Source organism: Formica exsecta, unplaced genomic scaffold (genome assembly GCF_003651465.1).
Source record: "Formica exsecta isolate Colony F162 unplaced genomic scaffold, ASM365146v1 scaffold196, whole genome shotgun sequence".
Taxonomy (NCBI): domain Eukaryota; kingdom Metazoa; phylum Arthropoda; class Insecta; order Hymenoptera; family Formicidae; genus Formica; species Formica exsecta.
Genome location: NW_021849259.1, coordinates 931,242 through 957,078, shown reverse-complemented (window position 1 = coordinate 957,078; position 25,837 = coordinate 931,242). Strand labels below are relative to the sequence as shown.

General features: G+C 29.0%; 2 protein-coding genes across 4 annotated transcripts in view; one reads left to right on the top strand and one right to left on the bottom strand.

The window, feature by feature from the left end:
- Positions 1-10,940, bottom strand: part of LOC115234187 (neuropeptide CCHamide-2 receptor-like) — a 25,297-nt gene extending 14,357 nt beyond the window's left edge. Inside the window, exons 1-2 of one of the 3 annotated variants that reach the window (XM_029804993.1) lie at positions 10,842-10,940; positions 10,654-10,740 (exon numbers count right to left, since the gene is read on the bottom strand). The gene's annotated coding sequence lies outside the window, so the exon portion shown is untranslated. Of the gene's footprint in view, positions 1-10,653 lie in introns of all 3 variants that reach the window. The other 2 variants (XM_029804991.1, XM_029804994.1) reach the window with 2 other exon arrangements.
- Positions 10,941-12,875: 1,935 nt separating this feature from the next.
- The window catches only part of LOC115234182 (neuropeptide CCHamide-1 receptor-like), a 45,080-nt gene continuing 32,118 nt past the window's right edge, over positions 12,876-25,837 (top strand). Inside the window, exon 1 of the mRNA XM_029804984.1 lies at positions 12,876-13,105. The gene's annotated coding sequence lies outside the window, so the exon portion shown is untranslated. The remainder of the gene's footprint in view (positions 13,106-25,837) is intronic.

Sequence of the window (25,837 nt, the reverse complement as noted above, 5' to 3'; positions counted from 1 at the left end):
TTATATAATATTATAAAATATTATATATAAAAATATTTAAACAGACAATTACGTTAAATATTAATACGATTGCCATTATTATCATACACTTCACACGATTCATAATTTTGTATTTCTGTTTTGCTTTATATTCTCGGAAAAAAATGTTACTTTAAACTTGACACACACATAACCGACCGCTTTATGAGCGCGTCTCCAATATAAATTTCCAGCCTTATATACGAGAGACTAAACGAAAGGGCTTGCAAAAAGATATTAATTGTCTGCAAAAAGACGAACGATAAATACGAGATGCACATAAGTAACTATTCAAAGAGTATAATGTCTCGCGAAAATAGCAAACAGGTGCAACTCAAAGAACTTCAGATGTTCCCTAATCAAAGATAGTAAAATACGTATGTATACCCGCCTCTTCATATATGATCGTGTCGCATTTTCCTTCTTATCTCCTCGCTATTGCATTCAGTCTAATTTCCTTGCATCCACCCCCGTCGCATAGCCTCGAGCTAACATTTTCCAGAGTTCCGCGGAATTGAAAGCCGTCGGTTGGCAAACAGTAACCCGCCGGATAAAAATAACCCGGTCACGGTCGTCTCGCCTTGACGAAAACCGCTTTCGACAATTTACGCGATTTCGAGAGGTTTCAGCGAGGAACCTGGCAAAATATTGACCCGCATTCGTTGTCGTACCTGGGTACTTTCTGTAACACGTCGTATATCGACAAATTATATCCGACAGATATGTCATACTTGTTGAAACTTAGATCAACTGCGCGTTTTTTGAAAGATATGGTATATATTATATATCAAAATAAATAATATATTTATATATTTTCATATTATTTTTTTATTTTACATTTTTTCCGTAAAATTTTTATGTGTACAGAATATGGAATATTTTAAATGTGGAAAATAAAGTATATGATAAAGATAATTGTATAATCACAGTTTCCAATGCGATAAAATTAATGTTGATATTCTTCTGCTGTATTTTAATATTTTTCCGCCGCAATATATTTTTCATAATGCAATGTTGCGCGAGTATGATTGATATTATCGTTTTTTATTACTTAAAAATTATCAGAAAAACTGGATGTCGCGAGGAATCCTGTCCTTTATACTAAGTTGTCTCTTAAGCGGTAATTGCTCAAACATTTCTTATCCGCGGTGTTACTTGACGCTTCTGTAAGCTGACGTTAAATCGATACTAGAAAGCCTTTAACGTCGGAAGTGCCTATTTTGCGTCCATAGGTCACGCATACATTTCTAAGGTAACGTTCACTTTTTAAGAGGAATCCATATGCGATTCCATACCAATGTATGCGCAAACATACTAACATGCTTTCGATATGTTGCAGAGCTGTTATCCTGCATGCAGTATAATCTTATTATAAACATATATTATAAATTTCCATTGAAATTGTGTCAATATATCTATTGAAATTTCACCTTGTAAACAATCTCGTCGATAAAGTACTAAAAGTATGCTTTACGCAATCATTCAGCGATACATTTAACGCAACAGCTGTTCCTGCATTTTATTTGCATAAATTTTCATTGTCTTCTGACATATTTATTCTGAGTTACGTTAGCCTTCACACATTCGTTTAACGTGTAACGACGCGCGGCGGAAAGAATGATCTTGTTTGACAGTCTACATTGCTCAAGTAAACATCCAAAGCTTTCACCTTCATCCCCCACCACGCTCCACCCTACATCGCCAAATTGCCGCCGAATCTCTCAATCTATTCGTTTAGCATATTCATAATCTATTTATTAATATATTCATTAATCGAGAGTTTGGACTAGAAGGGTAAAGATTTAAGATTTTATTGCAACACATTTTCGAAAGCTTTCAAATGGGTACTCGTCGCAAGAATCGCTTGCTCGTGAACGCTTACATGAGAGAAGCATTCGTCAATATAAGTCGCTCTCAAAGAGTAAAAATCGGAAAAATCATCTCTCCCAGCCGTTCTACTGTTGTTTAACATATCTTCTCAAGTATTCCTGAGAAACTTTCGCGTATAGTCGTACATCATTCACCAAAGAACTTTGCTACTTCGCAACTTCGACTTCTGTGTCATGCACACAAACTCTCATTAGCTATCCACCTTAGCCACAGTCCATCAATAAGTCCGTTACATTCCAGCTACACGCCGATTACGAATTAATCTCAACTCTGGGAATATACTTCATCCAGAAACTTATAAGTTTTATAGAGCTCTCCCGTATACTTCATTCACTCGAACTTCTTTAACTCGTCTAAATTAAGTTACTTTGGTAAACCATGTGTGTGTATGTCACTAAATTTATTAAAATAAGATATTTCGCGTAGCCTAATCAATATTAATTCCATCCTAATCAGCTATTAATCATCTATTAAAGACGTGCATAATGACGCGATTTTAATGATTAATTAATTGTGCATTGACATTTATCACATTAATTATTTGCGATGTAAAGTAATACGGTTCTATAAGATTAATACGAGAACTGTCTACGAAATATTTGCTATCGTGAAGAGTACATTTGCAGACATGAAAATATCTGTGAATACGTGGCTCGCCCAATATTGCTGACTCAATCCTCAAAATGATTTACGACACAATGTAGGCGGACAAAAAATGATTTAGTGGTGTAACCACTGGTTATAGATTATCGTTGTTGTACAATAAATAATAGAGCTTTATCACTATATTATCTCTTTGATGCTTGATAAAAATTTTTTAAACTAAATAATCACATCAAACAATGATAAACAATAAATTGTAATAGCCTGCTTATCGTAGAGAAGTGATATTAAACGATATATTCAAAGATAATTACAATAAACATATATATGTTGCACTTTTCGAAAAATGAAAAATGTTTTTTCTATGTCGTTTTATACTCGCACAATAATGATATAATAATAGAATTTTATTTTTTTATCGCTATAATACACGTCGGCAGTTTAAGTCCAAAAGATCATAAAAAATGTAAATTCTCTTGATACCATTGTCGTTTCCGGCTTTTGTTAGGGATGATGTCTTTGTAAACCCTTTCTCATTTATACGAAAGCGTTTCAGTAAAAATGAAAGATCAGCTAATTGAATCAGTTTTAATTAATTAAAATCTTTTCTATAATGGAGACAATGGATATCGAACTGTTGGTAATGTGTCTATATGTGACATTTGTTCTATGAATAATGCACCTGTAATCATGAAAACTACTTTTCAAGCTGTGACTAATTTAAGCTGTGATTTCATTAAAGAGGCTTTTTCCGTTTAATGTTTTCAATCCTCTTCTTTAAGTGTCGAATATAAAGCGAGCGATGATCAATCTGCCTTGATGCAGTCAAGTCTGGTTTGTGTAGCAAGTAGTCTAGGATAATAAAATCACGATTCATAAGCCTCTTCCTTCCTATTTGACTGATAAAGTAATATTGAAAGATTCGGGTCAGCATCTTTTCATGTTATAATCGCTGTAAAAATCTTATTTAACAGAAATTCTATCAGTTTTCGATAATGTAATCTACCAATAAACATTACGCTCTCATAAATAGTATCTATCAAACATTAATGAATAAAAAATATATATGTTTTACAGAGATATAAAATGCTTAATACTATGTGTACATGTTTATTTTATTATTGCAATTATAATGTTAATTTATATCGTTAATTTATTTCTGCCGTTAATCAACATAACATGTGGAATATTGTTACAATAAAACTGTAATTATAAAATTATCACAATGTTTCTGGGAAAATTGTACATGTTCAGTTTAACGATATTACTTCAAAAATTAGATTAGAGAAACGATATCCGTTGAAAGCAACGTATTCATTGTACCTGTTAGCATAGCAGTTTTCAAATATATTTGTCTAGGAAAAAAATGAAGAAAACAAAAATTCATTATCACATTAAAATATAATAATGCAATTATTTTGATAAAGTTCTTTCATTAAAGAATAATAAGAAGTTAGAAATTGTAGGTAATAAAATTAATAATTGTATAGTTAATAAATCAAAATTTAATGAATAGAATTATATCTTTGCATTTGTAATACAAATTGCATAAACGAATCGGAAACAGCGATTATTAGTAGTCTGTTTATATGTTTGCTGTAGACAATAGGTTAAATATATACATGTACGAATTGTGGTTCGCTTACCGAAGATTTATGGAAATGCAGTTTAATGCCATTGTCTTGATTTGTGCATCACAACTCAACTAGATGATCAAAGCCGCTTTCTTGCTAGAATCGGTTTATATCTATCAAGACAGAATCGGCGGAAAACCAATCTCGAGCTATTCAATAGCATCTTAACGATTATAAACGTCAATGTTATCTATGAGTGTATCGCTCTTTAGTAATACGTAAACTGCAACAATTTCAGGCAACATAACGAAAATTTATTTGATAGTTCCTGTATATATAAAGAATGCAAATAAACAACATTGAGTAATTTCGTTTTCCATATGAATCCATCACAATGCTGTTATTAATTACAACGTACACATATAAATATATCTATGCGTGTATGTGGAAAGAGAGAAATAAGTCTGAACGAATATTTTAGCAACAAATATCTTTTTTCTGGGAAAATAGCAAATTAAATGCTACTCTAGTGATGGAAGAGATACAAGAGGTTATTATTAGACTGATAAAAACTCTCCCTTTTTTTACATACGAATTTTTGGATTAATTGAGAATAAGTTTTTTTCTACGAAAAAGTTTATCGTGATTTTTCTCTGTAAACATATTTTATATATTTTGGTCTCTTATTTTATATATATCTCTTTTTTTTATTGTATAATGGACGTGGGTTTGAATAATAACAATCTGTTTGAAAACGCAAATAAGGACTTGATTCTCTCTTTGAGCGTCTCTTTGTTCGGTTTACTGCGATATGAAGTGCGGTCAAATCAAAGGTAATGTTGCGCGGCCGGATGATTTCGATGGAGCTGTTACATAGAACAACCTACACAGTAGCAGTGGCAATTTCTGCTAAAGCACACGCTGATCAACGTGATATCGAGATGTTATTTCATATTGTTTGCCAATACCACGCTGTCACATACTCCTGATGATAGTAACGTGATGCTTATCCGGCATTGACAATCGAAACAAACATTGACACATCTCGCCACATGTCAAACCTCTTGATGCCAAGAATACATACACGTATATATCTTATCCCTTTTATTCTCTACCCTCTCTCTCTCTCTCTCTCTTCCTCTCTCTCTCTTTTTTAAACTTGTATAAATATTTTATATCGTTATTAGCAATGATGTTGATAACACGATACCGCAAATATATTGAAAATATTATCGACATATGAGAAACATAAAAAAAAAATAAAGAATAAAAAAAGTAAAATGAAATATTTTGTGTTTAAAAAATTATTCTAGTAAAAGTGCAAAAACAGATTTCATGAATTGTATCATATCGTTCGTGCACATCTATATTGTATAAATACAAATAAAATTGCTGAGGTTTTGTAGGTGGATATTATATAACAATGATATAAAAAATTATCTTCTTGACGACATAGTCTGGGCATGCTTTAGCATGCGGAGTTTATGTAGTCTATGAAACTTATTATTTTCATTAATTATTTTCCACTATCTATTGGCCCCACCGGCAAATTTCCCACCCTATCTAATTTAAAATAAATGAGCTTTATTTTGCAAGAATGTTTCATCCTATTAAAAAGTATATTTATGCAACAATAATTTCCTTGATTAAATTATAAAACATGGTTTATGCAAACAGAGACTGCTGTTCATATTTTTAAACATGAGATATTTTATATATGCCGATATATGCGTGACAGCTGTACTGAAAATAATACACAATTACGCGCTTTTACAAAAGAAGTAACGAGCTGCGGTTTCCATAATTTGGTGTCAAAGCAAAATGTGCAAACCGATAATATTATATTGGCTTTGTTTCAAACAATATATGAAACTTATATCATATAATCATGCTACACTTTTTTAATTCTTTCTGGCAGTACAGTCATATTTAGTAACCTGTACCATATATTGGAGACAAAATAAAAAAGAATTACAAACAATATACAATATTATGTCACCAAATGTAAAAATATGTAATACTACAATGAAAAAGCTTATAAAAATATCGTGGCATCAAAGGATGATAAAAGAAAAATGCTATTTTATTACAATTAAAAAAATATTCTCGAATGTATGTAAAGAACAAATTTCTAACAAGAGCTATAAATCAAAAGTTGCGGTAACGTTTTTATGGCATATATGTAAAAATAATAGAAATTATCTTATATATATTTAAAATTACACCCTATGTGTGTGCGTGTGTGTATTGGAAAACTATATTTTTCTCTTAAAAAACTACATCCTCTTACATGCGAGATTTTAGTCTTCAGAATCTACAGTTGAAATTTCACAGAAAATAACAACGCGGACAAAAATCTAATGTGGAATTTTCATAAAACAAAGTCGGATCAATCTTTCAACTGCAAACATCTTGCATAAATCCCATGACCTCATTTCCGAGATTTCTCAATGCCGCTTGCTCTGCATTTCTTCTTAAAATTTCTTAAATTTTTAAATCTCTTAAATCTTTCTTTTTTTTTTATGAATTTCCTTATATGTATAAATACGCGAAATAATTCTTCAAAATGCGTTTTATATTTTATAGCTAGATTATGCGATCAAACATGCATTTTTATTTTAGCTCTCGTTTTAAAAACTGGATAAATAATTATTTTCACAAATTTGTATTATGCAATTATAATTCTACTATTTCCTAATTATTTAATTAAATATTTTTGGCTAACGCCTTTTATTTTATTATAATATGTAATAAAAAGATATTTTGGCCGTTTTTATTATTAAGCAGTGACTACCTTTACACGTCACTCTTAATTGAATTTACATCCAAATTGAATAACATCCGTAGTTTTAAAACTGACCAATTACGACAATTCCTCTGAAGAATGGAATGACTGTGATTAGCCAGTTTTGGAACTACGGATGGTATTAAACCCGATTAAAGATGACATGTAAACGTAATTAGTGTTAGAATTCTATACAAAAGACAATTATTGCGCTGAAAAGTCAGACAAATTAAATTTGCAAATGGAGAGTTAAATTTCATGTATTTTCAAAAATTGATATTTATTGTATGCTAGCACAATTTTTTTATATATAATTCAAATAATAAAAAAATCACAGGTTATTAATTTTTCTGAAAATAATTGTATATCATAATTAGAACACACGTTCAATTTTGCGTTTACTTTCATGTTTATATAAAGTAATAGCGATATCAACATCTCGTTATTATTATTAGAATAATAATAGATATTATTATAATTATTATTAGCCAGTTAATATCGTTAGAATTGAAAATTTGGGAACAGATTCCATTGGGACACTCTGTCATTAATAACATGCTGTAGTTAAATCAGATAATAAACTTTGATATGCTTCTGCGAATTTCAATATGTTTGCTACCAAAGCTCGAAAATAAACTTGTTTTACGCGTCACGTTTGCATGCCAGTTTAACTCTTCTAATATCATGGGGTCACCAGCGAGATCCCAAGTCACTTATCATAATGTAATTCTTTTTGTTTTTTGCCACTTTCTACGTTTTATTCTTATATTTTCAAATTCACTTTGTAACGTAAGACTAGACCGTACAACAATATCAAATGTGTTTATAGAGTCGCCCGAATAGTATTTAATACACCAACAATTTTTTGCGCTGAAATTTACGAGTAACGTAAGACTAGACCGTACAACAATATCAAATGTGTTTATAGAGTCGCCCGAATAGTATTTAATACACCAACAAAAATTTCGTAGTGAGAGGATTATAAATGTCTCTGCAATACGTAATTTTTGCGCTGAAATTTACGAAATTCTATCAAAGGGATAGCAACAATTGAAACTTTCTCTAATAACGATCGCAAGAAAATTATAGTTATCGCAAACAATGATAGCAACTATTCAAATATCAATATCACTAGTGTGTCGAAACTTTCTGCTTGACATAGATGACAGGCGCCAAATAGTGCTCGTTGCAACAAGCTTGAAAGCGTCTCTACTTTCTCCCCGCGTTACCCAAAGTTGCTTAACATTAACCTAGTTACTGATATTGTACCTAGAGGCACTGTCCCTAATAAGTCCCTACCGTTCCACGTGTATTAGCGCGGATCCAGAAACAAATTAGCATGCTTACATTTTCTCTTATATAATAAATTTATCAAAAAATCGCTACTTTCGTATATGATGTATTTTTATACATTTCATTATTCTAAATAAAATAAAGAATTTCTCAAGTTCCGATTACACAGTTAATTAATGTTTAAAAATAGAAGTTGTTTCAAACTAAGTGAAAAAATTGGCAAATAAGAGCCGTAGCGCGGTGATTGTAGAGAGCGCAAAATTTTTTCTTATATTGTAAAATATTTAATTTCATTAACAAATGTATATTAAATATGTAAATTAATGTACATTTGTTAAAGAAATTGAAAAGGAAAATGGAATTGTAAAAAGGTTTTCGCTTTAATTACCGCGTCTCAGTCCTTATTTGCTGATTTTTTCACTTATTGTTAGTATCGTTATTACTTTAAATCTATTTCTGCTATTATTGTTTCGAATTCTCTCTCTATTTCTCTCTTTCTCTCTCTCTCTCTTTCTCTCTCTCTGTCTTATATGTATTTTAGAACCTAAGAGAATATTATTTATATTATAATATTTGGCTGGCTAATAATAAGTTGCTCAGTAGATAGAATTTTCGTTTGATAAACGATAGATCCGGATCCAATTATGCTCGATGTCACTCTGCGAGATGAAACGTGATAAAAGCAAGGCTTGCTGGCAACGGTCTTAAATTTGATTCCGATTAATTATTCCATATATATGCATACCTCCGATTAAGAGAATTCATACTAACAAGATATATGTGACATAAAGATGAACCCTCCAATAAAATCTAGATACCACATAGGTGAAACCGCATCTATTTACTACTAACTATGATGTATTACATTTACATAACAAAGTTACATTTATTATTTTTATTTACACAACTGCAGCCTCATCAATCCAAATAATAATAATAAATGTAATTTCTCTCTTATATATATAGACGTGACATGTAAAATAGTATTTACGGTTTTGTTACAGTAATTACATAATTTTGATGAGTATATATTATAATTGTGTAAATAGAAATAATAAATGATTTCTTTTATGTAAATGAATAATTTTCATAAAACCTATCTATGAAAATCTGCAGTTTGCGTATATCTATGTTTCTTGTGATGCTAAAAAATTACATTTCTATTGCTATTACGATTATTGTGAAAACGATAGAATTGACAATAATAACGATAATATCAATGTGTCTTTTTTTCGAGGATAAACATGCAGTTCTCTAAAAACAAATTTATTTCTTATTTATTTGGATAATGGATTTGCAACTATTATAAAAGAATGTGTTGTATCAAACGGCGATAACAATTCGAATATCAATGTCTCTGGCCTGTTGAAACTTTCTGCTCGATATAGATGACATGCGCCAAATAGTGCACAGGCAACAGGCTTGAAAGCATCTCCATTTCCCCGTTTTTCGAAGTTACTTAACACTAATCAAGTTATTAATATCGAGAAAGTACTATTTATATAATAGGTCTTGGCACTTTATAATAAGTCTTTCCTGTTTCACATGTATTAGTACAAAAGCCAAAATCCAGAAACGAATTAACATGCTTATGTTCTTAACGAGTTATCGAAAAGTCGCTACTCTCGAATATGATACATTTTTACGCGTATGTTGTCTCGAATAAAATAGAGAATTTGTCAAGCTGCGATTAGAATCGATGAGTTGTGTAAAACCTAAGAGAATGTTTATTAAAATTACACACTCAAATATTTTTTTCTATTTTGCTTAAGTTTCTTTTTAGATTTATTATAACCTAAAAAAAATAAAAAAATTTTATAACACTTTATTATAATTTTATAGAAAACATTCTAGTGTGAGAAGATAATTATCGATTATTAGTATGCAACTTGTAATATGAAGAAAGAGAAAGAGAGAGAGAGAGTGTAATTCCACAATCGTTGAATGTGCGATTTTTTTTTTACGTATCTTATATAAAAATAAGTCTAAATATATACACACATATTTAAAATTTAGACAAAATCAAAATTTTGTGTACAAGAATTTATTTTGTTTTTCTCGTCCAACTTATATTTTTCAGTCTTATCGTTGACCCAGATTTTTGAGAACAAAAAGTAATTCTTTAAAGAAGCTTACCTGATAAGCACTCTCTCTTTCTTCACTCTTCTGTTTTACAAGACTAGCGCGTTTTCTCTAAATAAAGCTAAATTGAGTTTCGACGGTTATTACTAAAATATAATTTTTTTAACTATGTTTTAATATACATTTATCTTATTATGCGACATACATTTCTTTTTACTTTCTATTATCTTGTTGTTTGTTATCAAGATTTCACAATTATAAATATAATTAATAAAATAGAGAGATAAAAATAAATTCAGAAATATATAAGAACCATTATCTAATTACATAAAGAATAAAAAGAATGCTTAACATAATCACCATAAATTTTGATAAAATGTCAGTTTATATTATAATATTTAATAATACCTTAGCAATCGATTCTTCCAGGAGAAATTTCGCACGTTCGACCAATATGTCAATTTTGATTTCAAAGATCGGAAATTTTATGTTTATCTGGAAGGAACATCTCAATCAATATCAAAACTACCGATAAATATATTAATAACGCACTATTATTAAATTTTGAACACTCTATAAAGGAGGGTATATATTACGAATTGTCTTTATATATTATGGATTCTTTGTGATATACAATAACGGGATACCAATTTGGCAGATCGGGTGCGCAACATAAACTGAAGGGAATCTCGGATTCACGGAGGATCTACGTCCGTTCGACGCAGTCGCAAAACACTGCAGCCAATTGCTCCCATCTCTCTCCCTTCATCTCATCGTACTTCTCGTTTTGCCTTGTTCCATCATTTTTCGAGGTGCACAGAATCACACTTCACGGGAAAAATAATGAGCAAAAAATGTTTGCTGTGCGCAAAGCAATCGCTAAACTGCACAATCGCAATTTTGTCAGCCTTTTGATTAGCGCGATTTCGATTAAATCATGTATAAGAATAAGATGTTAAGTAAAAGCGGATTTACATAGATAGATAAACGCTTTACTACAGCGATTACTTTTACACACCAGCCATTTATAAAAGCTTTTTTTTAATAAGGTTAAAAAACATATATAAATAAATATGAGAGAGAAAACTTTGAAAAAAGGAGAAAAAATTTTATATAAAATTAAATTAATTTTATATTTTTAAAATTTTATATTTGTTTAATGGTAAAAAAAATGTAAAATATTTGGTAATTATTTACATTAACGAATATATTTCCGATAGACTTTGACATGTGTTATAGAAATAAGGATATTAATTATAAGAGAGCCTCCTTCCTTCTCAACACATTTTAAATATTTATATAAATATCTCAAAAATTGTACGAAACCACTGGCTAAGACATAAGTTATTAATCAGTACCTTCAAATGTACAATATTTATCAAGATTAACATTATTAAAAGTGTATGTGTTCGTTAATATCGATAATTATTTATTTATATTTTATTTGCCTAGCAATATTATTAAAAAATTGTATTAATATTAATATTTAATATATTAAATATTAATATTAATAAAATTTTAATTTTTCAATTAATATTTCTTTGGTACATACATGAAAGGGTTGCAATGTTACACGGAAATTTTGATTTGATTTTGAGATTTCGCGTTTGTAATCCTGCGTTTGCAATCTGTTGTTTGATCCGTGCTTGTCAAATATACATTAAATTTGCCTATTCAAACTGGCAGTAAACGAGTGAACACATTATCATATGTGTTTGATTATATCCATTGGATTCTCTTAAATCAGTATTTATTATCATTATCGTTATTATCATTGCAAACAATGGTTTCAGTTATAAGCTGCAAACAATAAAACCTCACTGAGAAAAATCTATTAGTGGTAGTGATTGATTTGTCAATGAAATTTTACTGCCATAATAAATGAAACATAAGATGAAGGAGCAAAGTTTGAGCAATTTCGCTGAAAATCAGTGAAGTACTTACTAATATTTGATGAAGCCTTGTCATTACTTTAATTAGTGACATTTCCACAAATATCATTACTTTAATCAGACATTTTCACAAATAATATTTTAAGAAAATAGGATGCTCTATAATTATATATATAAATTGAATACCATACAATTATATACCGATTCTTAAATAAGAAACATTTCATGATATTTAAGATTTATTTTAAATATATTTTGATCACACAGAATTAAGACGATATAGAAAAGTTCTTTAAAACAATTTTTTGATAACAGATATAATATTTCTACTATCAATAAATGTACCCCACTTGCATTTTATTAATCTGCAGAGGCAAGAATAAATTTTATGCGCTTCGCGAAGTTCTCTTATATATATCATCGGGTTTGCCGAATGAATTATGTGCGTCATCGATAATAAATTATTCGCGCGATTTCGATTCCTGTGCGATCTCGATGTCGTCTCATAATTTCCTCCGGGTATCCTTCCCATCGAAGGACTTCGGAGGAGATATTCTAGAAACGATCAACTATCACTAAACTAAATGATCTCGGTCATTTGGCGTTCTGTTTGTGAATCTACTTGGATTTCAATTAGAATATCCACGATAAGTTAAACAGCTAACGAGCCGAAGTCGTGTTTATATATCAAGTCCGCGTATGCGCTTACACTTTTCCAGAATCGTCGTTTATCTTCTTCTTTCGGTCCCGATTTTCGAGTACAGTGTGTCAAAGCGCATCATCTTCCTCGTTGCTCTATTTTACGAAGAGCTTTTGTGTGTCAGTGTTTTATCGCGAACGTTTCGATTTTCGCGGATTCAATTCGACATATCCTAGATTGCATTTCCTTGATTGATTATATGTTGAAGTACTAGTGGAAACAAACAGAAGCGGAAAAGACGAAGCAAAGGAAGGTAAACGATGCGCGGGTAAGTTTTTAAGAACCTTTTTTCTATAGTCTTTTTTTATTTGACTTTTGTCTGTATTGATTTTTTTATACGAAAAGACTTCTGAATTTTGATACACAAAATTGAACAATAATGGAGTTTTTATATTTGATCAGTGTTAGCTTTTAAAAAATAAAAAAAAAATAATAGTTAAAAAATGCAGAAATACTTTTGTTAAAATCGGGTTCAGATTTGAAATCTTACATGGACGTCTTGAATCGATTTTCCTGTCTCCTATTGCGCGACGATGTCATCTAATAAATTTAGAAAATCTCGCACTACATGTTGTAATACGTTTGTGTCGCTATTTTAATTTAGATATATTTTGCCCTCATGTGCATATCTATTTTTTTCTCTGTAATACATATAAATATAATTATTTACTCAGCTATATTATTATTTGCTCACAACATATATCTCGGAATTGCTTCAGGCCACGCGCTTTGTAAATTGCATTGCAGATTATCGTATAACTGTAATTTCATTGAAAATGATGATATGTGCGTGTTTTGTCAAGCGTAATTTAAGGGCATAAAAAAAATTGGGATTATTTCTTATTTTCTTCTGAAATTGATATAAAAGAATCCGGTTGCGATAATTTTTGTTTGAGAAACAATGCGACAACTAAAGTATTTGGGATAAGAAGTAATAGAATTTCAATGGTTTATTTGCGGATTGTTAGGCCCGTTTGATCGAGCATAAAACAAACAGGACATTTTAGTCCTGGCCTGTCTGAGCGATATAATGTGTGAGTTGTTATGTGCGTATACTTTGTAACGTTTTAGTAACAATATATAGTCTATAAGAATCTTCAAGAATATGCTACTGGCGCAAATATCAGTTCGATATCAGAAAAATTAATAGGACAATTATTACAAAAAAAGCTCTTTTTATAACGAATTTTCTTTCCTAATACAAGCAAATTTATAATAAAAACAAAAAATAATAAATTAATAAAAAATATCTTATCGCGTAATAAAAAATTTGCAATAAATGTAATTTTTGTATATTTATCTAAATCAATAATTAATTGAACGATATATCTAGTCGAATATTTTATTGCAGGAGAGGTGGGGGGAAAGACCTTTTCGCGTAATTTTCATTTTGAATGGTTTATTTCGAAAAAGTAATATGCACATTTCGCAGGAGACGCGTTATTTTCTCGAAGAGCTGTTATTTAGCGAGAACACGCAAATGCTGGCATGTTTCGCACAAACGTGAAATAAACCGTAATGTACTATTTACTCAACTTGCGAGACCTTGCAGTCAAAGCAAGTAAAACACCGCGAAAGGATAGAGAACGCAGTATGCATCAACTGTACTGTTTCACTTCAGATTTATTACGTGCGGAAAGTTAAAAGGCAACAAATCTAAATTTTTCAATAAAGGCGATTTGAATCACGATATCTTCTTCTACATTTAAATGGATAACGTTCGGTCAAAAATTGGCTAAAAAATTAAACGTTATTATCGATTTGTGTGTGCGTGTGTGCAATGTAATTCGCTTTAATTTTGAGATTAGTAAATAAGGGTGCTATTAATTTTTTTGGATTTGTAATTAAATGCGCTATTAAATTTTTGCTAGCTTCAAGAGCTTAATTCTAGACTCATCAAATTTATCTGCGGAAAAAAGGTATCATACCAATGGCGTATCTTTTCCACGCAGTATTACATAAACCGCCAATTAATAGTACATCCATTTGTCGTGTAATTAAAATCTTTTATTATACAATAAATATTTTAAGAATTACAATATATTGCGTTGATAAAAAAGAAACTTCACATAAAACATTTAAAATTTACATTAAAAGATAAATATATCAACGAATATAGTATAATACAATCCACGACGGCCTTCTGTGAAGGAAGCAATATATGTATGACAACATATAATTACTCATTCAGCGGAAAAATGCGAGAAGGATTAAAAGAAGATTATTGAATTTGTATTACATATGTAATGTTCAGCAAAGTACTCTCATGAATTTTTTACATTTTAGCCAGGTATTTTTTTTTTATTTATGTAAACGCTTTATAAGCCGGAAGCGAGATTTCAGCGCTAGAGAGAATTTGACGAAATTATGAAACCCGGAATAAATCGCGCGCATTAAACTTCGGATCGTGATACAGTCAAATAAGCATTTTATCGTAGAGAATTTCTTTTCATATCTTTCTCTTTTAAATTCCCTACTAGGCAGCTATGTTAACAATGGGATTATGCGGGATAAACTGGCATGGTATGTATTATCCTCAATCGTTTATATAATCTCCTTTACATGAGAAAATGCGAGTTAAAATATTTGCTATGTGCATGCACGCTTTTTCAAGTTACAGAGCTTATTGAATATTTAGCTTATGCTTGATTTTGCGTTCTCTGCAAACCATCGATTTGCAGGATCCTCGAATTCTCTTGCTCTCGAAAATCTTTCCTGAAAAGCCTCTTTTACTCTTCTAAAAAAATATGTGTTTTTCTTCTATTTTCTTAAAAATTAAAAATATATACAGGTCTTATACAAGCAATGTCTCGTTACATGCAATCGTAATAACTTACAATTAGATTAAAATTCGCGGCAGTATATTACAACTTTGATATTGAATGATCGCGCTTTGATAAAAATTTATTGTCGCGATACAGTTTCACGTTGTTAATTAATTAATTGTTAATTATAATAATTATAGCTAATTTTGTTTCGATATTTGTCACAATCACGTTTTGGAAAACGATTCAATAATATATGAAGCGTTTTGTATTACTGCTTTACTGCTCGAGTGTTGCTGTGCGAATAATAACAAGGCCGTAACCATAAACAATAGCGTGGTATTGTTTACGTTTATGCCGCCAAGGTTGAACATCATTGTTCTTGTTATAATTCGTTGTCGCGCGCACGAAATATTTTACGTACTATAACATATATTAATAATAATAAGGGAGCTGTATCTACGTATACGGTATTGAGTATCTCGCCATGTTCTCCCCACTTTGCCCGCTTATGAGCGAACCGAGATCATTCTCTTTTTGGATAGAGTATATATACGCCGAATATTAAATTATAAAAATATTTTAATTTATAGATTAATTATTTATTATACGATGGATGTATCACGAGGCTTGTGTTAATTATTCGATTCTGAAATTTGATTGTTAGAGAGACTAAAGAAATGATAACGAAGTAAACGCATTTAGTTAAGTTAACAAATTTGTTTTCTCGGTGTAATATCTACTTTATATCTCAATTGTTAGATGAAGGATTAAAAAAAAATTTCCTTTTTAAAAGAGAGAGGGAGAGAAATGATTCGTATAACATTACAGTCTTGAGGAATTCCTGATTACCCGTTATAAACACAAAGGCCAATCACAAATTAAGTGCAAATACAATCAAGAATATACTTCGATTAATTTATTCTGTATAAAGAAAAAAGTATTCGAAATAATTGATTTTTAAAAATTAATTATTACGCGCGATCAATATTTTTGTTTGTCCTTTAAACAGATGTTTAATAAAATCGACACAAAATGTGTCACATGATTCTGACAAATAGATATTGCGCATTAAATTTTCAAGTTTTCTATTCGAACAGATTTTTAAATTTTATTCAATCATTGCTACATGTGTAAAACCTCTTTTTCAAATATAAAGCCTTCAAAAAAAATGGTGTTGTATTTTTCTCGATAAAGATTTAAAATAAAAGCAACAAGTTTTTCAAACTTTTTTAATATTAGTAAAAATTGAAAGATTTAATTAAATTAAGAATTAATAAAATTTCTCACAATTTAATTAATTTTTAATTAGATAAATTTGTTAACTAAAATCTATTTGTAGATTTCATCAATAACATATTTTTAATGTTGAAGAGAGAGATTAAAAAGTTTGCTAAACGATCCGCGTGTAATCAATATTTGCACCAAAAAGAAATCTGATTCCCACTCATTGTCAGTTATAAAGCTGTACATATCTACTTAGGATCTCTTTCATTGTTTTCAATAATAAGATTTTCAAGTGGCTCGAGAATTTAACATAATTCTCTCAATGGCTTTTTTTGAGAAATTTTATCGGGAATCTTTCTAGGATTAAATTAAATTGTAGATATTGAATGAAAACAAATATGCACAGCGCATTCTGTAATAGAATATATAAATATATATAAATATATATTGTACATTTTTTCTCAGATTGTAATTTTTTATTATATAATACAATTACACACATGAAAAAAATATGTTGTCATTAAAATAAATGCAATTTTTTCAAAATCATTTTTTAATTTATTCTTCTTTATTTATCGTTCTTTGTCATTACCTAGAAATATATCATATAATTGTGTAAATTTTGTTCGCGATATTTTAATAAATATGATAATATTAATAATTTCCCGAGAATATTACTACTAATATTTTATCGGGAGATTGGAAAAAGTTTCAGGTATCGTTTCCTTTTCATAAAGGTTTGATCAAATCGTGCTTGTCCGCGAAATGAAATTTATAGAAACGTGCTTTAAAGTTTCAGCAGCGTTGATGTTGTTAACTATTCAAATAGCAACGGCAAACAATTTGTAATACAAATTTTCGAATGCATTGTTTTTTAAGTGAAAGATATCAATATTGATAAAGTATTTAATTTAATTGTGCAATTTGTATTAATTTAATATTGAATAACAAATACGATGCATGTTTTCTCTCTTTCTCTTTTTCCTGCTTTTTCTCTTTTCCTTTCCTTCTCTTGCTTTTGCTTTTTTCTTTCTTTTTCTTTATTTCTCTTTCTCTATTAAATAGATGCGCATACAAGCTTGTAAAATAACAATAACAAATTTATAATTAGCAACAACAAATATATTTTAGGATTGGCTTCAGAGAAAGCAAGGAAATTTTACAATTGTGGAAAGATTGATAGAAAAGTGTTTTCTCTCGCGCTTTTGACGCCATGGTATTTGCAATTTAAAGAAAACAAAATAAAAAATCATGGTTTACCAATTCAGCTTAATCCGCATTTTATTTCCATAGAACTTCATTAAAAGTCAATCTACAAGAAAAACCGTATTAAATATCTAATTGACTCTTTCTAAAGAGCCGCGTAGTGCTTTTTGAATAAAACTATAGTTAATAACATAACTGTCACATTACGACTTATAACGTCATTTGTTATAATAATAAAAAATAAAGTAGTTATATGTGTAATATAATATATAAAACATTGAAATATCGCGAATGTGATATAATAAAAAATTATGAACTACATATATTTGGAATAAGATTAATCTTAATGATTGACGATTTAAAACTTGAGTTTATCAAATTTTGCTTCTTTCCTCATTCGTAAATGACATGTACATTATACAGGATATGTTATGGCGCAGAGAATGCGTTTATTTTGCTATCTTGATTTTCGGAAACTTTAAATAAGCGAAATAGATAAAAAAGCGCGGCCAAAAAAGAGCCTCGGGAACAAATAAAATAGATGCGTATGCTTGGAGGCATTGGAAGGAACTAGTTGCGCGAAAGATCGCGAAAATGGTAAAGGGTCCATATAAATAGATATCGTTTCAATGCGTTGCGCGCAATTTTACACGGTACATAATCAAAGGATCGTGCACTTGACTTGGCATTTAGTTCCGGCAGTCTATAGTTTCTTCGAGTCAGCAACGAAATCGCTTAAATACTTGGATGCATTACAATTCGACAAACGTTTTCGATTATTGACTGCGTTCTTCTTTGACGGTATTCTCGATGTTCGGGAAATGAAAGATTATATGGAATATAGAATAAATATATAATATTATGTATACATATGTAATTCATAGAGAGAAATAAATTAATTATAATATATATTAGTGATATTTTTTTTTTGCATTCTATCTCTTTCGTAATATTTTAATAATAAGTGATATATGTATATATATATAGAATTGTGTGCATCACGAAATATGTGAAAAAGTTGTTTTGCTAGTTATCGCAAGCTTAGTGTTCATCCGATGAAAAAGAAAGAAGATATATATATGTATATATAAATCTTCCGATATATATCATTTCATTATAAAACTCATTTTTTTTCTGATCCCTCCATCTCCGATTTATGATCAAGCGCGTCACGAGGACATTTATCGAGTTTTATATAAACGTATTCTATATAGCCGGGAGTTTGCATGACGTATTACTACGTTATATGTCCGATTTTCAAAAAATTATCGTTTATTGTCACTTTAGCGATACGCAATAATAATAGCTTAATTAATAGCCTATTAAATTAAAATTCGTGTTTTTACACATACATATATATAGAGCCGCATTTAATCTCTAATAATTGATAATAAAATTTATATAAATAAATACAGATGTGTGTGTGTGTGTGTGTGTATGTGTGTGTGCCTCACGTGTAATTTGCTCCGGCAAAATTTATTATTTTGCTTTTCACTTAACGGAACGATGTAACGAAGTGTTTACATAAACGTGATATTCACCGGACTATATATTAAGTTACGAACGACACCCATAAAAGTATATGTGAATGCGGCGAAATTACCACTATTCTTTATTTAACTATCTCTTTAGTATCTTATACGCGTATTCGCGTAATTAAATGCCGAGCAAATGTCAATACGTTCGCAGGAGGATAATGAAACGTGAAACTCTTGAAAAATGTGATATTTAATCCTTTTTAGAAGTTAAGAAATTAATTTGTAAAATGATTTTGTTATTATAGAATTTTAAAATAATTTTAAAACAACTTTAAAACAATTTTAAAATAATTTTATTATATGTAATAGCTATTACGTAATAGCTACATATACACACTCCTATGGTAAAATTCAAGATAAAAAAAGTGTATGTGTACGTAAAAATTTGTTTATTGGTTTCAATTTTTAAAAATATGAATCGAATTTAATACTAAGTAAGTAATTAGATTAATATTGTTATTATCTGATACGCGAGTATTCGATGATGATTAGGATATCATATATCAAATACGCAAATTTGATATCCTGGGATTGCATCAATTTTCTTCACTTTCTGGTAAATTGAAATTAGATCTTTTATCCATGCTTTATATACACATACAACATTTTTGTTGCAGAAAATAATTTCTAAAATAATCATATAAAATACGAATAAAATATAGTTTTTTTTTTTTTAATGAAATATGCGGTTTTGTGTTTATTTGAATTAATTAATTAAATTTTTTTTTTGCGTTTAAGATGAAGAAACTGCGATCATTTGTTATAATGAATTTTTAAAAATTCGCTTCACTATGTTGCCACCTACAGAATGTTCCTTAAACTGAGAGAAAGAAACAAAAAATAATTCTGCTTCTATTAATCAGTAATTGATAGAAATAAATAATAGAAAACTAAATATTATATTAAATATAAATATTATGTTAAATATTTGCTATTTGACACACAATGTATTGCTATTTAAAAAACAATTGAAAATTTGTAAGATTAACTAAGAAATCACAGAGACATTCATGGAAAATGTTTTTTGTTTGCGGATTTTATTGTAATATTTGATAAAATAATGTCAAAGTAAGATTATATCTTCATTACTAGCAATGTCTTATTAATGTTGATGTTAAAGTACCAATGGAAGATTTTTGTTGGTCAGTAATTTATAACTACTTTATCTACTGTGAAAATAATTGGATAGGAACGATCGATGATTGGGACGCAGCCGGCTTGGAAGAGCTTGTACAGAATGTCGTCCGATAAATTCAAATGTTTCTTGTTCTACTTATGGTACACGATTGATACAAAATTTATGAACATTTTATCTCTCATTTTTTATTATATTAAAATCTTATATAAATTAATTCTGTAAAAATGTATATATGGACGTATGTATGCATGCATGCATGCTTTTGATTGGTAAATTCTTGATTATAATTCGAAAATTGTATATCGATATTTTGGTATTAGGATTTTTGGCTCTATTTTACTTCAATATATTATCAAAATATTGTACAAAGGTTGTGAGATACCTTGTATATACGCATGTGCCATTTCATTAATGAACTGTTATCGGTACATGAATATAACTGACGTGAAAAACAGATACATTTTATATTTATACTGTCATTTGCTATTTGCCATAAGTTATAGTAATGTAATAACGTATAACTGATGTTAAAATAAGAGATACTCGAATGAAGCAAGAAATTGAAAATATATATAATATATTAATGTATTTTTTCTTTTTATTTTTTTTTCTTAATATTAAATCAATCTGATATATTTCTGGATATATATTTCTGTTATAATCTACACATGTGGTTTTAGCTAATATGTAAAATATAATATAAAAAACAAATTAAAATTATTCTTTTGAAAATATATAAGTATTCAAAAATATAGGACAAATAATAAAATTAAATTAATATTCTTCAACGAAGTTTTTATTTAAGATTTTATTTTTGTGATATATTTTCTGCCTTTTTCTCTAGATTAGCTTGTATATCAAGAGAAATGAAAAAATAGATTTTCTTTATTTTTATTTACCAAACAAGTAATTATTTATGATTTGTGATTAAATTTTTATTTTTAATAAACTTGCTCATCACTTGAAAATCTTTACTAAATGTCGTATCTATTTTAATAATAGAACTTTTCTTTAATCCCAGATTTTATATATCTTTATCTGTTTTCTTAAATATACATTAATTTCGAAATAGAACGATTAACACGGTGGATTATGTGTAGTAGCAAATCCATGTGTACATTTGTTTTCAGATAAGAGCGCCCGAGGATAATGAGCGCAGTTTTATCAGAATACTTAATCGAACGTGGTGTACGCGGTGCTTCTCCGTTCACCGTGATTAAAGGGAATATATTTTAATAACGTATGCGCGGGCGTACATAAATACACTTGTGATAAAAGAGTGAGTGGAATAAAGTGAACATAACGTAATATAAAATCTAATTGATAGCGAGATTTTTTTTACGATTATACCTTCAGAAATATATACAAGCTCGGATATAAATAATGCGGAAAAGAACTAAATGAAGATATACAAGTATTAAGGTAGAGAGAGAGAGAGAGAGAGAGAAACTGTCTCTTCGCTTTCGAGGAAAAGTAGATAATATAAAAAAGAGAAACTAAAAAAAAAAAAACAAGTCTTCTGACGTCGATTTAATTTGTTTTGGATAAATATTTAATTAGACGCTGATTTCTTTTTGTGGTTCTTAAATTTTAAATATCAAATATCCTACTATCAAAATTGCTATAACCGAAAGTTCCTGGCGATAATTCGGCTTCCATTTACGTTCATAGCTAATATCTTTATCGCTGATTAAACTTATTCAGAGGCACGAACGTGCCGCAAGATTGTTGGATCATAAAACCGCGTTATCGACTTATAAAGAATATAATAGACAACGGAATGTAACATATATATATATTTTGAACGACTTCTATCGCATAGCATTTAATTTTTAGTTTTTAAATAAGTACGTTGCATGCGGATAATTTTAAAGATGATATCTTGTAGAATCTCGTGTTTAAATCGCGATTCTAAACGAAAATGTCGACTTTGTAGCTTTAATTCAAGCAGTTCATATTTCATAAAAATTTAAGTTTGCTAGTCTTTCGTGATCTTTCTTGTATCTTATCTCAACATTTATTCATAAAAACAAATTTTTGCAAAAAATTTTTCTTTGTTTATTTATTCGATGAAGAAGAAAAAAATGTAAGTAAATAAATTGCATATTTTAAATATTTTTTTCTAGTGTATATGCAAGCCGTACATAAGGCACTCTAAATTTCGTTTAAATAATCCTCATATGTACGTCTTTAATATACGTTTCTAATTAGATACGTCTCATTGCATATATCTTCTCATTTCCCAGTGCGCCTTTTTTCCATCTAACGCTGTATTTTATGGATTTAATGTGTGGGGTTATATTCTGTCGAGACTGGCAAGAGAAACGTAGGGATAAAGTGGAATGATTTGTCATGTGATTCTCTTAGTGGCAATACTAATAAGATTTTTTAATAATAAAAATGTAAAAAAAGAGATTAATGTATAATTTTTTGTAATACTGAGAAGGAGATAATTCACGTTTTAATATAAAAAAAAATTACGCCGACTATTATACATATATACTATTATATTGAGGACTGTTTCTCATGCTATCTGTGTATAGAGACAGAGGAAATTCAACATTATAAAATATCAGACTCATTTGTAATATATTGTGTTTTGCAAGATTGAAACTCTTTTTCCAAGAGAGAAACCTCTTTGGGATTATATGACGACTTTAAGATTGATTTTTTTGCAATAATTTAATTGACATTTATCATTTTTCACCTCAAATATTATATATGCTTTAAAAGTTTCGCGAAAATCAGATTTTAATAAAATTAAAACTAAAATTGAAACATAAGATATTTATAATCACATCAATTTGATTTTATATAGCATTTTTTATCATTTCAAATAATTTTTAAATATTCTATCATAAAAAATGTAATATGTCCTTGTATCATAATATTCTTTTTATATTGCATTATAATTTTACAAAAATATAAAATTAATTAAAACAAAAGACATGTAAAGCTAAAAAATTGATTAATAAAATCTGATTATATATAATAATATTCAAATAATAATTACAAATATAATAATTAACGAGATCTGCTAAATAAATAATAACTTCTCAAAGTGGTAGATCAATACTAAATATAATTATATGCGCGGATATTTTAATAAGGAGTTCATACAGAGGAATTTCTTTACCTATATTGAATATTTAACTAAAAATTTCCGAAAGTGAAAAGCATGATCTCTGAAATATGATAAAATTTCAAAAGTGAATATTCAGTACTATTTAGTGACAAAGTTTTCAAGAAAAGTTTTCAAGTCTTTTCTTAAGAAAAGAAACTGAGTAAATCACTGACAGTAAATCTACATTTTCTTTCAACGCTACAATATAAATAGCTAAGAAATATGAAGTTTAAAAGGCTGTTTATTTGTTTTATAACATGAAATAAGAATTAATTATTTAATATAAAATGCTAAAAAAATATTTTGTCTTTAATAAGAAATGTTTTTGCGATTAAATATTCCTTGTTCGTATGATTGTTAATAAACAATGTAGAGTGCGCATGAAATTGTTATTACTTATACATATATTATACATACATGATCTCAAATAACTAGAATTTGAGAATTTTATATTGCTATGCGTGAATAAATTATATATTTATTTGCTATGTTACATCATAAAGTTAAAATCAAATTGCACGAATTTCTGGATTTATGTATATACAGAATGTTTCAAGCAACTGGGCGAAATTATATCTTTAAATTCAAAACAATTAATGAAAATTGATGAAAATAGAAAAAAATGCCGTAAGTAAAAATGGTTTTAAACGCTTCACATTCCTGTGTTAATCTCACGCATTTCTGTGCATGAATGCCACATTATAAAATGCAATTACATTTTTTTAAAGAATGGAATTCCATATTTTATATACAATAGATGCATTAATTGATATATTTTTTTTCTCTTCTACAAAAAATTGTTATAAAATCATGCTACAAAACTGTTAGCTTAGAAGTTATTTTAACTTTAATTTTTGCAATATACAGGGTGTTAAAAAAAACCATTCAACATTTATATGATAGATAGAACACACCATACTGAGTAAAAAAAAAACCTTAGTAAACGTAAGTCGATAGCTTTCTGAGATAACATAGAAATATTTTTGTATGTTAGCATGATTGACTTACTGGCTTCTACGTGTTGCATGCGACGTGAGAAGAAGATAATCTGTCTAAATCTTTATTTCGATATTTACAGAAGGTGTCTCACTGCCATTTCTTCATTAGAGTAATGCGCTGACATTTTCAGCACGATACTTTGTAACTATGTAATCACCAAATCGCAAAGATCCGCAATCGCCGGTTGATGACAACTGACTGATCGCCGGTGAAATCTTCTATTATGAAGTATGTATGGAAATTGAATGAGGATATTCAGAACGTGGTTTATAAACACTGAGGTAAACATCGCGTGCGACACGTAGAAGCCAGTAAATCAATCATGATGCTAACATACAAAAATGTTTATATCTCAAAAACGTTGAGCTTTCGATCTATATAATATAATATTTACTAAGGTTTTTTTACTCAATATGGTGTGTTCTATGTACCATATAAATATTAAGTGGTTTTTTTTTAACATTCTGTATATATTCCGTATTTCAAGATATTAGAAAGTTTCTGATGCAAACATGATAAAGGCTTTAGTAAGCATAAATAAGAACGTACAATGTATTTAAAAAAAGATAAATCTGTCAATAAAACCAAATGCTACTTTACAAATGTAACATCTTATATATAAATGAGAAACATTCCGTATACAAATATTATTACATATTCCATAAATTTCAATTACGTTCTATTGCGAATGTAAATAACAAATTGTAGTAAATACATATCAAGTGGATGAAAAAAGCAACAAACTAATTTATTTAAAATATTTCGTTCTGCATAGTAGACTACAATTTTTCGGACATGTTTCTCCAGATATAACATCGCGTAACGACTCGAAACATCGTCGTCAAAAATCTCAGTGAAAATAACTTACTTTGCACCATATCTGTAATATGGGAAATTATGTGAAAACGCAGAAAGATTTTACAAAATGGAAACACGTTTTTATGGAGAAGGAAAACATAATAACACTGAAATATAAATTCTCTTTCCCACTATTTACGCACAA